Below are 14,281 nucleotides of genomic sequence, written 5' to 3' on the forward strand. Positions count from 1 at the left end.
GTCACATATGAAAAGCTGAAAGCTTTCTTCTGTTTTCATTGTTTTTGGCTCTGATAAATGAGGCAGTTTTGACGATTTCCTTTAAAGATCACATACTTCCAAACCTGTTTGCAAGTTTGGGATTCAAAAGGGTTGAGGTTCAAATCAAACCTTCGACTCCATCTCATCAGAAACTTAAACAGTAAAATGAATGTGCAGCATGTTGTTGAAGCTTGGTGACAGAGCAAGAAATTCCATTGCTAATTGGTAAACGACTGTAAGCTAGCACTAGTCAGTCACAATAGTCCTCTAACTATCTCTCTATTTACTACTATTATGATTTACTTTCTTCATTGTGAGATGAATCACAAAAACACTGTCACATAACTGTCAGAAAACCATTGCTGTTTTATTCAACAGTACAATGAAATTCAACACGATGTCTAGTTTAACAGAAGCAATAAATAAAACTGGTTGGTGAAACAGAAGCCTGCCATAAATGACTCCCTGTTGGACTCCCCGTACCCACAGAGGTCAGCAGGGCTGAGATGCTGCAGAGCAGCAGCAAGAATGTGAAGGTTCACCAAAGTTAAACTTGACATGAAGAATTTACTTTGCCCCTACGAATAAATCCGTTAATTGATTCCTTTGGAATTAACTGGCCTGTCTACAAAATGTTGTTGTTTCAAATACTGTTTATATGCAAATCATGAAAGTGTAAAGTGCCTGCCTGGCATTATGCATTGAAACACATGAAAGTTGCACACCCTTCTGTTTCTCACACACATCCACACACATGTGCACTTGTGCCTTATGCATGAATAGCTACATTATTCAAGCACACACCTACTCACGCTCTCCCATCAACTGATCGTGTCCAACTTTGACAGGGGCTTGCATTTTGCACAAACACAAACAGGACTGCACACACACACACACACACGCACACACCGACTAATGACTGGTCAGCTTGGTACATTTTACACGAGTACACACACACGCACACAAAATCCTCACAAAAACACACAGAAGGAGACCCTCGCCCCTCATCCCGGCCTCTGTCACAAATGCTTCTTGTCGTCAGGCTGTGTGTGACTCCCCTGAGTCGGTTGCCAGGCAACCGTGGCTGCATTAATATGCGCGGTAGGAAGGGAGCAGGGGATACCTCTCGCCTGTGGAGCGAAAGCAACCACGACAGCGTCAGTGTGAGGGGACTGGTTCCCTCTCAGCGCCCCCCTCCCTCTGTCTCTTCCTTATATCCGTCCAGCGTTCATGCTCTGCTCAGTTAGTTGGGGAAACACACTCAGCCACTGGAGCGCAAGAAAAGGTACGTTAGGTTGCACATCATGTAGAGCAAGCAGGGGCTTCCACCACTTCAGCAGAGGTGTTCTCTCTCCTTTTTTTAATCTGCTTGTTATTTAGGAAAGACTTAAAGACATCAGCACTGTTTCACATTGCTGAGCAGCAGAAAAGTTTGATAAAAGAGATGAGCTTTTAATCAGGGTTGGCAGGGTGTCTTGGAAGGAGAGACACGACTTGAAAAAAAAATCTCTCTTTTTGTGAGCTTTGCGGAATAAAAGACAAAGGAGGATGGAAGTATTCACATGAAACAGCTTTGTTACCCTCCCACCCCCATCTGCCCATCAACTGACTCCATTCTTCAACTTGACATCATCCTTCCACACAGACAAGAAGAAGGAGAAGAAGAAGAGAGAAGCAGAGGTGGGGAGGCAACACAGGCGAGCAGAGAGGAGGCTGAGCAGAGAGAGGAGGTGGGCAGCGCAGCTTTCAGCTCTCACACGGCTGAGGAGGAGAAAGTGACAGCAGCTAGAACTTGGCCACTAGTGAGATGAAATTCGGGGAGGAGACGCTGGAGCGCTGCAGGAGACGACATCCAACGAGAGCCCTGAAATTGGACCGCCTGGAAGACGAGCCAGCCCTCTCTGGATCCAGCGCCACTCCACTGCCGAAGGATGAGAGGGGTCGACTTTCACCTTAGTTGCCAGGGATGTCTGTGCACTACGGAAAGGCGTCCCCCTCCAGCATGTCCAATGTTATGTTATTCCTGATGCTTTGCAAGGTAGGTCTCTAAAGTACCACGGTCATCCCACATCCAGAGCTTTTCTTTATTCTATTGAACTCATCCTGATTAACAGAGCATCTGTAAACAATCAACAAATACTTCATGAATCTTTCACTGCTTTTAAATGTCATGACAGCGAGTAGCTACGAATTTATTATGCATCGTGATATATTCTTTATAAATATGGGGTATTTCCAGTCTCAGTTGTTTCTGTATGAATCATTGATTAGGTAGCAGAAACACCCTGAATCTTGCCGTATAAATCAAACTACTTTGTCTTTGCTGTGGGAGACACTGTAAGCTATGCTGCTCATTCGTGCAGAAAATGCATCCACATGCATCTGTGGGAGTTGCACCTTCTGCATATTGTTATCAAGTTTAAATACGTTTTATGGAGCAGCAGGGAAAGCTTAAATCAAAGCACATCTTTACCTCTTTGTGTATAAAACAATGCATTCTTTTTTTCTCAGCTTTTACACAAAGCAAAAGTTTTCCTATAAGCCTATAATGGATAAACAAATGATCAACGATGCAGGAATGCTTCTGTCAGATTCCTACATTCAGCTTTAACATGTGACTTCCTGCAACTTTTCTGTTAGGTCTTTTGCTGGATTTATTTATTTATTTATTTTTGATCTTACACACATAAAAAAAACTGCAAATGCAATCTTGTCAAATCAAAAATAGGTCTGTCACTTCCCTCTCACTCACAGAACAGTGGGTACAGGCGACGGAAAAATGGGTCAAACTCACTATTGGCAACATTTCATCAGGTTTTTTTTCCTCTCCTGTCACTCTTCTTCTTGTCTGATTGCTCCACACATATGCCTTCTTTGATCGGACTGTGCTCCGTAGTTTTTGGTCTTGTATGCTGGGCGTCCACCCACGAGTACGTATGTGTGTGTGTGTGTTTGTACATACACACTCGGGAGCTGTTTGCTTTAATTCCATTTTAAAACAATGCCAAAAGCGACTGTGCCTGTCAGACTCAGTTAGCATCTGGAGTTGTTTGACATGCTCAGGATTATTCAAGTGGCAAAAGGTTTTACTCTCCACTGATCTGATCTTAGGATGGTAGCTTCTGTTAGGTGTAGCAGGAGTGTCCGGATTTGTTGTCCCAGGTATGACTTCACTCTATTTTCTCTCCCCCCCTCTTTCCCGTCTGTCTGCCTCTTTTCACACAAATACGCTCCTGGCTGCTGCTGCTGCTGCTGCTGCTGCATGAGTGAAGAGCCAGGTGTGAGCTCGTCTCCAGGAGATGATTTTAATTTGTTGATCCAGAGATGCTACATGTGTCACACTGGACATCCTGGAGTATTGACAGACCTGCTTGGGTTAATCACGGAGAGAAAAATGAGGACATAAAAATGTTGGGAAATGAGCTCTTGAGTGGCAACAGAAATCAATAGTGAAATACTAAATCCTCTACAGCTTAGAAGAGCACACAGTCAAATGACCGATCAATAAGAGGTAGAGAAGTGGAAACTGTATATGTTAAGTGTACTTTTATTGACTTTCATTTCTGGATTGTCCTGGATTATGACAGCTCTGATCCCGACCACGAGCACTTCATCCTGGGTGTTAAACAGACAGAGGAGCTCATTATGGCTGGTTAATGATTATGCCAACACTTGAAACAGACCGCCCTGCGCTGCTGATCGCTGCACAGGCTGGAGTTTGTAGAATGAGGAGGCACTGGATGGCGTCCAGAAGGTTTCACTGTGTGTGACGCACAGCTGGTAAAGATGCATGCACCGCTTCTTCCCCCCACTGGCCCTGCCGCCCCAGCCTCACGCCCGCACGGGCAGCATGAAGCTGGACGGAACCGCCGACCCAAGAGTCCCCAGACCAAGGCTTCTGCCCAGGAAGGGGTCTCAGCTATAGGTGCTGGTTACTTGTGGAAAGAGAAAAACACACACACACACACACACACACACACACACACACACACACACACACACACACACACACAGAGGCGTATTTTGCACTTTTCTACTCAGCACTCACTTTTTTTGTGATCATCAGTTCAGCTTTCCTGACCGACGCTCCAATTAAAGCCCATGGACTAAACAGGCAGTCAAAACAAAACTGAAAAGAAACCCCGTCACTTTTTTTATTTTGTTTTTAATTTTTTGCTGAGCACTTGTTTATATCAGCTGCAAGCAGGCGTCTTCATGCATGAGGGCACATCCAGCACACCACACAAAGATCTCCATTCAGGTTGAGGGAAGCCCTGTTTATAGTGCTCCCCAGGAGAGGCAATCAAAGCCCATTGTTACAGATCAGAGGAGGAGGGCGCACTTTAACACAGGAACACAGCTCGATGGGTTTTTATGTGCGTCCAGAGCACAATGCATGCCGGTGATTGGACGGTGTGGTCGTTCAGAGTCACCGTGTGGGATGTTAGCCTTTAGAAAGGACAATCATTTTGATGCTGTTACCCTTATAAACAGGCCTGAACAAAAGGAGCTTGACTTTTACAGTATTAAAGGCCTTTTATATAAACTTATAGGTCATCTGTAAACACAGAAGACAATCCTTGATGGTGGTCCTTTTGTAATTGATTGTTATTTTCTCTTATAAAATTCCACATTTCCACACTTGCAGTGACCTCATAATGAACTTGATGGTGATCAACTCAGTCTGCTTCAGCTTCTACAGATTTTCTCTCTGCAATATATTCACAGTACCTAGACTTTCCTGGCAGATGATTTCTGCAAAGACCTTTTTCCTCTGCCAAACTGTTGGAGAACATAATCAGTAAGCAAAAAAACAAAAAAACATAAAAACATAAAAACTACTCCTTCAAAAGGCGACATAAATTCTAATTATTCCAAAGGACACTCTGTAAATGACCTCAACAATCTTGGGTTTGCCAACAACTGTGTGAAGTTGGATTCGTCGTCAGGTAAAAGAAATGTTTAGGAAGTCTGTGTTGAAACTTGTGAACATGTCAGTCACAACTTGACATTCTCTGAGCAACTTTTCTGATGTCTGACTCTCCCTCAGGTGGCTTCAGCACAGAGAAGACAGTGTAAACAGAAAGCAATACACATGCCAACACAGATAAAAGGTGAATATAATCTGACTTTTCATTTTGACCAGATGTTCTTAATTTCACAAGGTGACAGTACACAAAAATATGAAGAGGTGGCTCAGGATGGTTTTTATTTCCCCTACTATAAAGACCAGCAGCCTATGAGGAACATTTTGTACCCTGAAAGTACCTTAAGATACTTTTTCTTGTAAACTCTAGCTGGAAGTCAAAATATGTAGTTTATCTTGCATCAAAGCTTTTCAGTAAGAGGAACAGCTCCCTGTTAGAGGGTTTATTTTTAGTCTGCATTAGCTTACATGCTTTTCTGTTGCTAGTCGGCATATAAAAACCATTGACCCGCAAAAGGAGCACTTTTCTCCTGAGAGGTGTTTGAATGCCAACTTGCACAAGCTGCTGCGCCTGCAGGCTAAAAACATACAGCTAGTTTCTAATACTGCACCCCAGGCTACACAAATCAATACACACACCCCTGAAAACTCACATATGAGCGCTGACACACTGAGAACTTGCATCGGGTGCAAGTCTCACCACAGCTGAAGAAATACCACAGATGAACAGAGTCGGCTCGAGTGCAGGAATGTCTGCAGTTTTTTTTTTTCCCTCTCACTGGGCTTCAGAGAGCTGCCAAGGCCATTCATCTGATGCTCACCATGTCAATCAAGAGGGCAGCTCAGAGCTACATTATTATCATGATTGTAAGCATCCACTCTTGTTTGAAAACAAGTTTCAACACAATAAAAATAAGCAGAAATGGAATTATTTTATTTAAAGTAAAAATAATAAAAATCCAGTGTGTGCTTCTGGCATATTTTGTGATCCAGTGATAAAACCTAAAAAATGGATGAAGCATCATGTGCTGGAGTTCATGAAAGTGTAAAACTTGCATTATTTTTGTACAAGAAGTTGAACAGCATCTTACTGTAAATTTAAATATAAATGCCATTATTGGAATCGCCATAATTAACCAAAAATATTTTACAAGTTCCTGAAAGCCTTCAGAATCCAGACATAGAGTCAAAAGGAAAGAAAAAACCTTGTATGATGTCTAAATCATCCAGTCGTAATTAATAGTAGCCGTGACACATTGGATTAAAGCTGATTTACAGGATTAACGAATGCCTAAATTAAGCAATTTTTATGCATTTTAAACTGCTTCAATGCAAAGCATGGCATTTATTTAACACTATGAATGCAAAACTATTTAAAAGCTGTTTAACAACAGATTCCAAATCTTGTGTGTTCTGGATATGTTTTATTGAAGGAATGAACGCGATTTATTTTTGATAGAAAATCTGTCTTATGTTCTTGAATAAAACATCGTTTTACAGAAGCTTACAGGCTACTTGGTGCAACAGCAGAACAGTAAACCAGATGCACTTGCAGTGTGTGGTTTGCGTGTTGCTCTGGTTAAAGTAGAACAATGTAGGCTGTAAATATTCTATTTAATGCATCAGGAAAATCACGATGTGTAACACAACAGTATGTAGAATTATAACGTGTTAATTTACATTTAACACCTTTTTTTGTGTGTAAACAAACAGTAAAAGCTTAATGTGACAAAAAAGCAGTCGGTATCACACGTTATTGTTTATTTCATGTCAAGCAAGTCTTGATTTGTTCTCTGGGCCAGAACATTCCCCCATATATATATATATTTTTTATTTTATTTTTATTTATAGATCAAAGCTTCCAGCTACTTAAGGCGACTCTGGCCCAGATAATAATGCACCAAAAACTAGCATTGGAATGCAGCTTTCCATCCAATTAATGTCATCCATTTAACTTAAAACATAAGAGCATGCTGATCAAATACTTTCTTAATCACTTTTTAATTATTGTATTGCCTCACCAACCAAATTACCAACAGATAACTTGTCTTGTTGGATTATTGCCATTATCACAGTTCAACATACACTGTACATCTTCAAAGGAAGAAAAATACTAACCAGATGTATGAACTAAAACATGGATTGTGGTTGTCTTTTTTTTTCTTATCTGTCCACTCCAGATTGGTCTGAGACGAAAACTGCAGACTTTTCCAGGGAAAATGGTAAACACTGTCTACAATGATGAGGAAAAGGGAATCCAAGACAAGGAAAGTAAGGAGGAGAGCATCTTGGCCATGTTGGGCATCATTGGGACCATTCTCAACTTGGTAGTGATCATCTTTGTCTACATCTACACCACCTTGTAGGTTTAAAACTCTTACTGTATTTCATCAGCTGGAGGAGCACATCTGGCCTGTTTCAGCTACGTTGTATTGACTGATATAGAGATCAAGATGGGAGGAGCGAAGAAGAGGACGAAATTAGTGGGTAATGAACTGGATCTAAGACTGTGCCATTTGGCATCCATCCTGCGTCACTACAAGAAGCTGAAACTCTGGGACACTGGTTTCTTTCTCTTCCCTTTACAGATAGATTTATCCAGAATGTCTGGTCATTTTTGACTTGTGTATATAAATGCATGAAACTGGCACTCAAAAGATGCAGCTTTTAACAACACGTGGACTTAAAAGACTGCAGAGGGAGTGTGGACACTTTTGGCAAATATTTTTCAGATGTTCTTATAAACTAAAATGTGAAAATTGTCTGATTTGCTTCCATGGGATAAAAGATGTACAGAGAAGGTTAACACAGGTATCTGTAGTGCTGTTTATTATTTTTTCACTTACTAAGATTTAAACAGACATATTTAACAGTAAAATGTTATTCAGCTTGATTTAATGTTTGCTTTTATACCGTATTTCTCACTATGCTTTTGAAATAATCAGCTTTGGATGACAGTTTATGGAGACTTCATCATCTGAAAATGAGTTACAGTCACTTAGTTTTAAGTTGTTTAATGTAAATTTATTGAAATAACTAGTGTCTTTGAATGGCAAAATGTCAGTTTAAAGTGCTGAAGTGTATCCATAATGGATACATTTGACATTGTGGTTGACATTAAATGAGGGAAGATTAGATGGAATTGCAGAATTTAGTGGGACAAAGCACGATTATCATTTAATATTCAAGTGTTAAATGCATCCCTTCAGTCTTTAAAGGTCATCGATGTTGAAATCAGATGCAAATGGTTTTAATATTATGTCAAAATCTCTTCTCTGGAGGATGAGAAACATCCTCTAAGTATAATTGAGGAAAAGGTGTTTTACTTCTACTTCAGTCAAGTGCAGCTTTAACAATGAGGTACATGGTATAAAACATTTCAGGCTGCATGAGTGCATCAACACATGATCATTATGTTACTGATCACACTATAAACTTTTCACTTAAGTGTACATAGAAATTGGTAAGCTTGAAAGCTAAAGATAGTTTGCATTTTTTTGGCCATCAATCTCAGTTTGTGCATCACTGATTCAAAACAGAGACTTGCTCATAATGACTGCCTTAAAACATGAGGAAATGGAAATTTCCGCGATGTATAAAATGATCAGGTTATCACTACTTTGTGAAAAGTTTCTCTTCTTGTACATACATTTAATTCAATACCAATGTCATATGTTTCTATTGGTCATTTAATGGGTATTTTTTATAAAAGTGCCCTGCTTTGTCTTAAATAACATGCAAAACCTGTGAAGTTTGACTTATTTCCAGCCCTGGGCCAAAATACGCCTTTAGTCCTTTTGTAATGGTGTTAGACCGAAAAAGAACACTGGACAATACTGTGAATGATATGAAATGTACACAATGACAAGAGGGTAATTAGAGTAACTTTTCTTAGTTTTCTCTTTAATTAACACTTTGACATTTGTCAGTGTTTTACACTCCATCCATCAGGGAGCGGCCCTGTCTCCAAATTACATTTACACACAACTGATTTGCAACAGCAAATGTGTTTAGAAGGAAATGTAATGCTGACTGGATTAGGTTTCCATTAACATAATGAGGAAATGTTGTTAATTAATGTACTTGGCGAGTTGCAAAAACATGGATGCTGAATGTTCCACATATTTCATTTGTTTCTACCAAATCATCCTGTTTTGAAATGTTGTAGCAACTTGTACTCAGTAAAGCATCGTTATTTTTTCATGGTGATGTTTAGGCACCGCATCCCCACACTTGGTTAAAGTTAGAGGTTGGAACAGTTAATTAAAACTCCACAGTAACATGAGACACAACAGGTTTATTACCATTTAACGTAAAGCAACATATATTTTCCTAACCTTAACCAAAGTGCCTTTGCTGCCTAAACCTAACTACAGACCAGAGTTGTAAAGTTGTGTCACAGTTCTGCGTTTTGGATGCCCACCATCCACCCAGACCTCCTCCCATCAACTGTGGTGCAGTTCATTGATGTAGTTCTTTGTTCATTTAAAAATACTATTATTATAGAATTATAGAAAGTAATATAGAAAGGTAACTTTAGGAGATTGCTTTGCTGGGAGATACAGTTCCATTTTACTTGACCCAGGACTGGAAATAACATTTTTGTACTTAAACATAGCAAGGAAGTGTGTCAGCTTTTCTATTATCGTATTTATAGTTTGGCCTAATCTGGGCCTGCTTGGACAAGCTGAATCAGGTCAGGTTGAACTGAAATCAACTTTCTGTTTTTCATCAATTCACAAGAAGCGGCTTACATGTAACAGTCTAATCAGTTATTTTGCATCGATAGATTTGATGGGATAGTTCAACATTTGGGGAAAACACTGAGTTTTAGAGGTGCTAGAAGGTGGATTTTGCTACCTTTATACTGACCAGAACCAAGCAGCTGCTGACTGTCTTCATATTTAGAGGTCAGATATGAGAGTGGTATTGATTTGATCTTCTCACGCAACTCTCAGCAAGAAAACAAATAGGCTCCCAAATGTCGTTCCATTCCTACAAAGAGAGAAGCTACAAGAGATGAAAAAGGCCTAAAAATAATCATGTACAGAGTGTAGAGAATGTATGGCTACAGACAGCAGACTACATTACATGTAAAATATTATTTACGGTTGTCAGTCAGTAACCTTGTGATTTCAGAAAGTGCCTGAGATAAAGTGTCTCACCTTCGCAGTGGAGAGGTGAAGGAAAGGAAACTACAAACAGTGAGAGTATCCTTATTAGGCCACCTGTCATACAGTTAGGAGAGCAGGAAAAGTTTGCAAAAAAACCCCAAAAAACATGTATTATGTATGCAACAGCAGCGTGCTGCATTCATAATGGGACTGGATTTCTACTCCATGGCTGAGGTAATACAGCCAGCCACCGTTTGTCTTGGATGAGGTGCACCTACTTGTTTCACAGAATAAGGAAAATGAAAGCTTAGTAAGCACATGGACAAGTCTTACGAATGTATTAATATTTGATGTAAAATTTGATCATTCTCATCGTTATCCTTATTGTTTACTTCTCTTTCCTAAAGCAATGTAATCCAAACTATTCTTAATGTTTTATTTATGTGTATGCAAAATCTATTTAAATTCATTGTATTAGTCTCTTGTGGGTGACAAATGGACGGGTTAAACGTTTTCCAGCTTGCAGTTTTGTTAAAAAAAAAAAAAAAAAAAAGAGAGAGAAAGAAAAACCTTGAATAAATACATCTTGGAAGTGATTTCATCGGGACGTTTGGTCTGAGTGTAGAGCGATGAAGATCAATGGTAATATATTCTGTTTTATGCAGCACACAAGCTACATTTATTAAAGACAATCTACAGCAATTTGGAAAGACTTTCAGCCTTCTGAGCTAAAAAAGCAGAAGTGGAAACTGTTCGCTCAACAGCAATAAAGAACAAAATCTTCGAAGGTCCGTGTTACTCCTGCATCTGACAGCTGTGTGAGATTACAACTGAGCCTTGAAGAAGAAGATGGATGAAGAAACCGAACCTTTAAGAGGCTACAGCGTTACATCCTACAAGACATATTTCCCTGTCTCGCTGCAAATCAATCTGAAAGATGGAGAAAAACGGAGAGAGCACAAAGCTAGCAGGACAAAGACGCAGAAATCATTTTTCCCCAAACAAATTTATTTTCATTCCATCTCCTTTTGGTTTGTATCTTTTAGGTCATATGTACAGAGTCGTGTCAGAATAATTTCCCAATCCATTAGGAGTGCTCTATGACGAGCTACATACTGGAATAATCCTTTTGAAGGGGGAAAAAATGGGACTAAAATCAGCTTGACTCTGCTTTTTCTTTAAATATAATGGATTAGGCAATGAACCAAGAAAAAAAGAAAAAAAAAAGCGTGTTGTTTGAGGAACCCCAGCTGCTTAAATTAACACATGGCCAGGAGCCTGCTTCAAGCTATTGTTTCACCTGGATCCAGGAGCCAGCAAGCACAGCCTTCGAATCATCGCCTCTTTTGAAGCTGAAAGATGCCTGGTGAACAATGTGCAGGAGATTGTGGTGCATCCCAGATGGATGATTCAACCGAGCAGATTGTCCGTGCAGACGTTCCGTCTCCATCTAGCTGAGCTGACATCGTTTTGATGGTTTCACAGAAAAGCTGTGCGGGCGATTAATCCATCCACCACACAAGCCACACCAAATCAACAAGACATACCAGCGCCTGGCAGCGTCAGGCTGCTTCTGTTCTTATTCAAAAGCGATTCAACCTGTGGCAGCAACAAATATTAAAATTTAAATATCACGCTGCAAAACATGGCTTCCAGTAAGACACTGCCTCATGAGATATATTATTATTATTTTACTAAGCAGATCAGCTGAACACGGATTTTATTTTTTCATTACAAAACATCTCCCACTTAAGCATGACAACACCCCAAAAGAAATTAATTATACTCGACTGGTCAAAATTTTAATTTGTTTTTTGCAATAGCAGTTTTGCTGTAATTAAATCTGGAAAAATTGATAGCATGGATATCCATTTTAAACAGTAGCTACTGATAATTTATTGATTTAAAAATATGTCAGAACATGCACATGGATCCAGTGCCTTCTTAGTTGTTGCCTTTTACAATGTAGGCTAGAAAGCATAGAGAACAAAACTGATCCAGGACCAGTTTTTCTGACGTTGGTTTCTCAGGTTTCTCAGCTGAAGGTGACCAGTCTTTCTCACACATGTCTCTCCCTCGCTCTCTTCTTTCTCAGAAACCAATATCAAAAACATATGCACCAAAATCAGTGAAGCAATTGTTACAGAGTGTGAAACATGTATGTGCATGTTCTGGTCAGTGGAACACATTTCTCCAATCACATCATATTTGTGTGTTTACTTTACTTTTACAGCTCCGACTTGATTCTCTTCTTGCCACAACATTTTCATGGGCTGCAGGGTGATCAGTGTTTAGCACCGTTGTCTCACAGCTAGAAGGTCGCCGGTTCACGTCCTGGTGACAACACCAGGATCTTTCTGCGTGGAGTCTCCATGTTCTCCCCGTGCAGCGTGGGTTCTCTCCAGGTTCTCCAGCTTCCTCCCACAATCCAGAAACATGCTGAGGTTAATTGGTGATTCTAAATTGTCCGTAGGTGTGAATGTGAGTGTGCTTGGTTGTCTGTCTCTAAGTGTAGCCCTGTGATAGACTGGTTACCTGTCCAGGTGAACCTGCCTTCATCCTGAGTCAGCTGGGATAGACTCCAGCCCCCCATGACCCTCATGAGGATTAAGCGGTGTATAGATGATGGATGGATGGATGGATGGACATTTTCATGCAAGGTCCTCTTTAGACTGGTTTTCAACAGTGTTGTGACTTTTTAAAAGAACTGTTTTGAGATTTGTCATTCATTCATTTCTACAGGGAGGAAATAAGCAAAGTAAGGAATTACTTATCAATACATACATGTTCCTTTTTGTGTGTGTGATAACTACAACACTAGTCATGGTGTTAAATTCACATTTTATCTTTTGATCTTGCTTTAACCATTTTGTATCTACTCTAACTCTGTAGCTGTGAGCTGATCAGGGAAAACATTGAGAAACATATTTGCAAGAAAACAAAGAATCTTAAAAAAGATCAAAACAAACAGTTCTAAATATAGTGTGCAATGAACTTCTGAGCCCAAATTGTCAACTGGTTTGGATGGTTTCTCTGAGATAACAAGTCACAGATGATAAGCAGTGACAGTGGAGTGGCAGGAAAAAAAAAGATCAGTCCTCAAGTTTATTTTCAGTTGCTCAGAACATTTATCCTTAAAAATAAAGATGGGCTTGGTTTTGTGAACTGGAAAGGCTCACTTCTCCTGATATGACTGTAACTGGTATTTTTATTTTCCTGGACACATACATAGCCAATACCTGGATGCACACAATTGCATATTTTCTGTGGCTGTCAAAGGGGATTCTGGGAAATGTAGGAAATCTCTAACTGAAGGTGAAGCAAGTTAAGGAGCACAAGAACACTGTGATGGTAAAGTACACCACGTAATCGTCAAATGCTTTCTGGAATATTTTGAAAACTCCTCCTGAGATAAAAGTGTGTATCGGTGACTCATGGGGGTGACGCATCTCAACAAGGCACATTTAGTTTTAGCCTCCCCTGTGTCACACTGAAATATAAAGAAAACAGGGCCTTAAGTCATGCTGATCTCCAATACAAGGGTGAAGTTCAAAAACCTTGAAGAAAATCAGGAAACAGAGCAGCACCTTTCCTTTCTAACCAGCTCAAAGTTCACTCCGGAGCATTGACGTTGTGACTTCCCTGAATCCGCCCCGTCGCCTCAGTCCTTCAATTAGAGATCTGAGAGGATTTCCCCAACAGATGTGTCCTATATAGATTTCTTGTCACAAAGGGTGCACATATCCAGCTGCCTTTCTCCACATTTATTCATGCAGAGAAATAAATCCTGTGATCAAAATCAGGGAACGGGGCTTGAAAGCCATGACAAATCCTGATATAAATGTAAAACTTGAGAGAGGAAACTGTCAAAGTGTCAGGTTCAGCCTGAATGTTAGAGATTACAAATCTTCTTCTTCTTCTTCTTCTTCTTTTTTTTTTTGCATGGGAAACGTTTTCAGTCGTGTTATTCCGGAGATCAACCTGTCGGCCAAGGCGGCTGCTAAAGATCACAAATGTTTAGGATCCTGAATGTAGATCTTATTGCACCGACGAGGTGAAGGGGATTAGTGAAGATACTTCTCAAAGGACCTGAGCTTGGTGGAGGGAGACTGTCTCCCTGTTCAAAGTCAAACTGAAATAAAACACATTTTTGAACTCCAGAGTGAAACTACAGAGAAAAAAAAGCATCCCGGTTTTGTTGTTGTTTTTTGTACAATTC

Source organism: Stegastes partitus, unplaced genomic scaffold (assembly GCF_000690725.1).
Source record: "Stegastes partitus isolate 25-593 unplaced genomic scaffold, Stegastes_partitus-1.0.2 Scaffold48, whole genome shotgun sequence".
Lineage (NCBI taxonomy): Eukaryota > Metazoa > Chordata > Actinopteri > Pomacentridae > Stegastes > Stegastes partitus.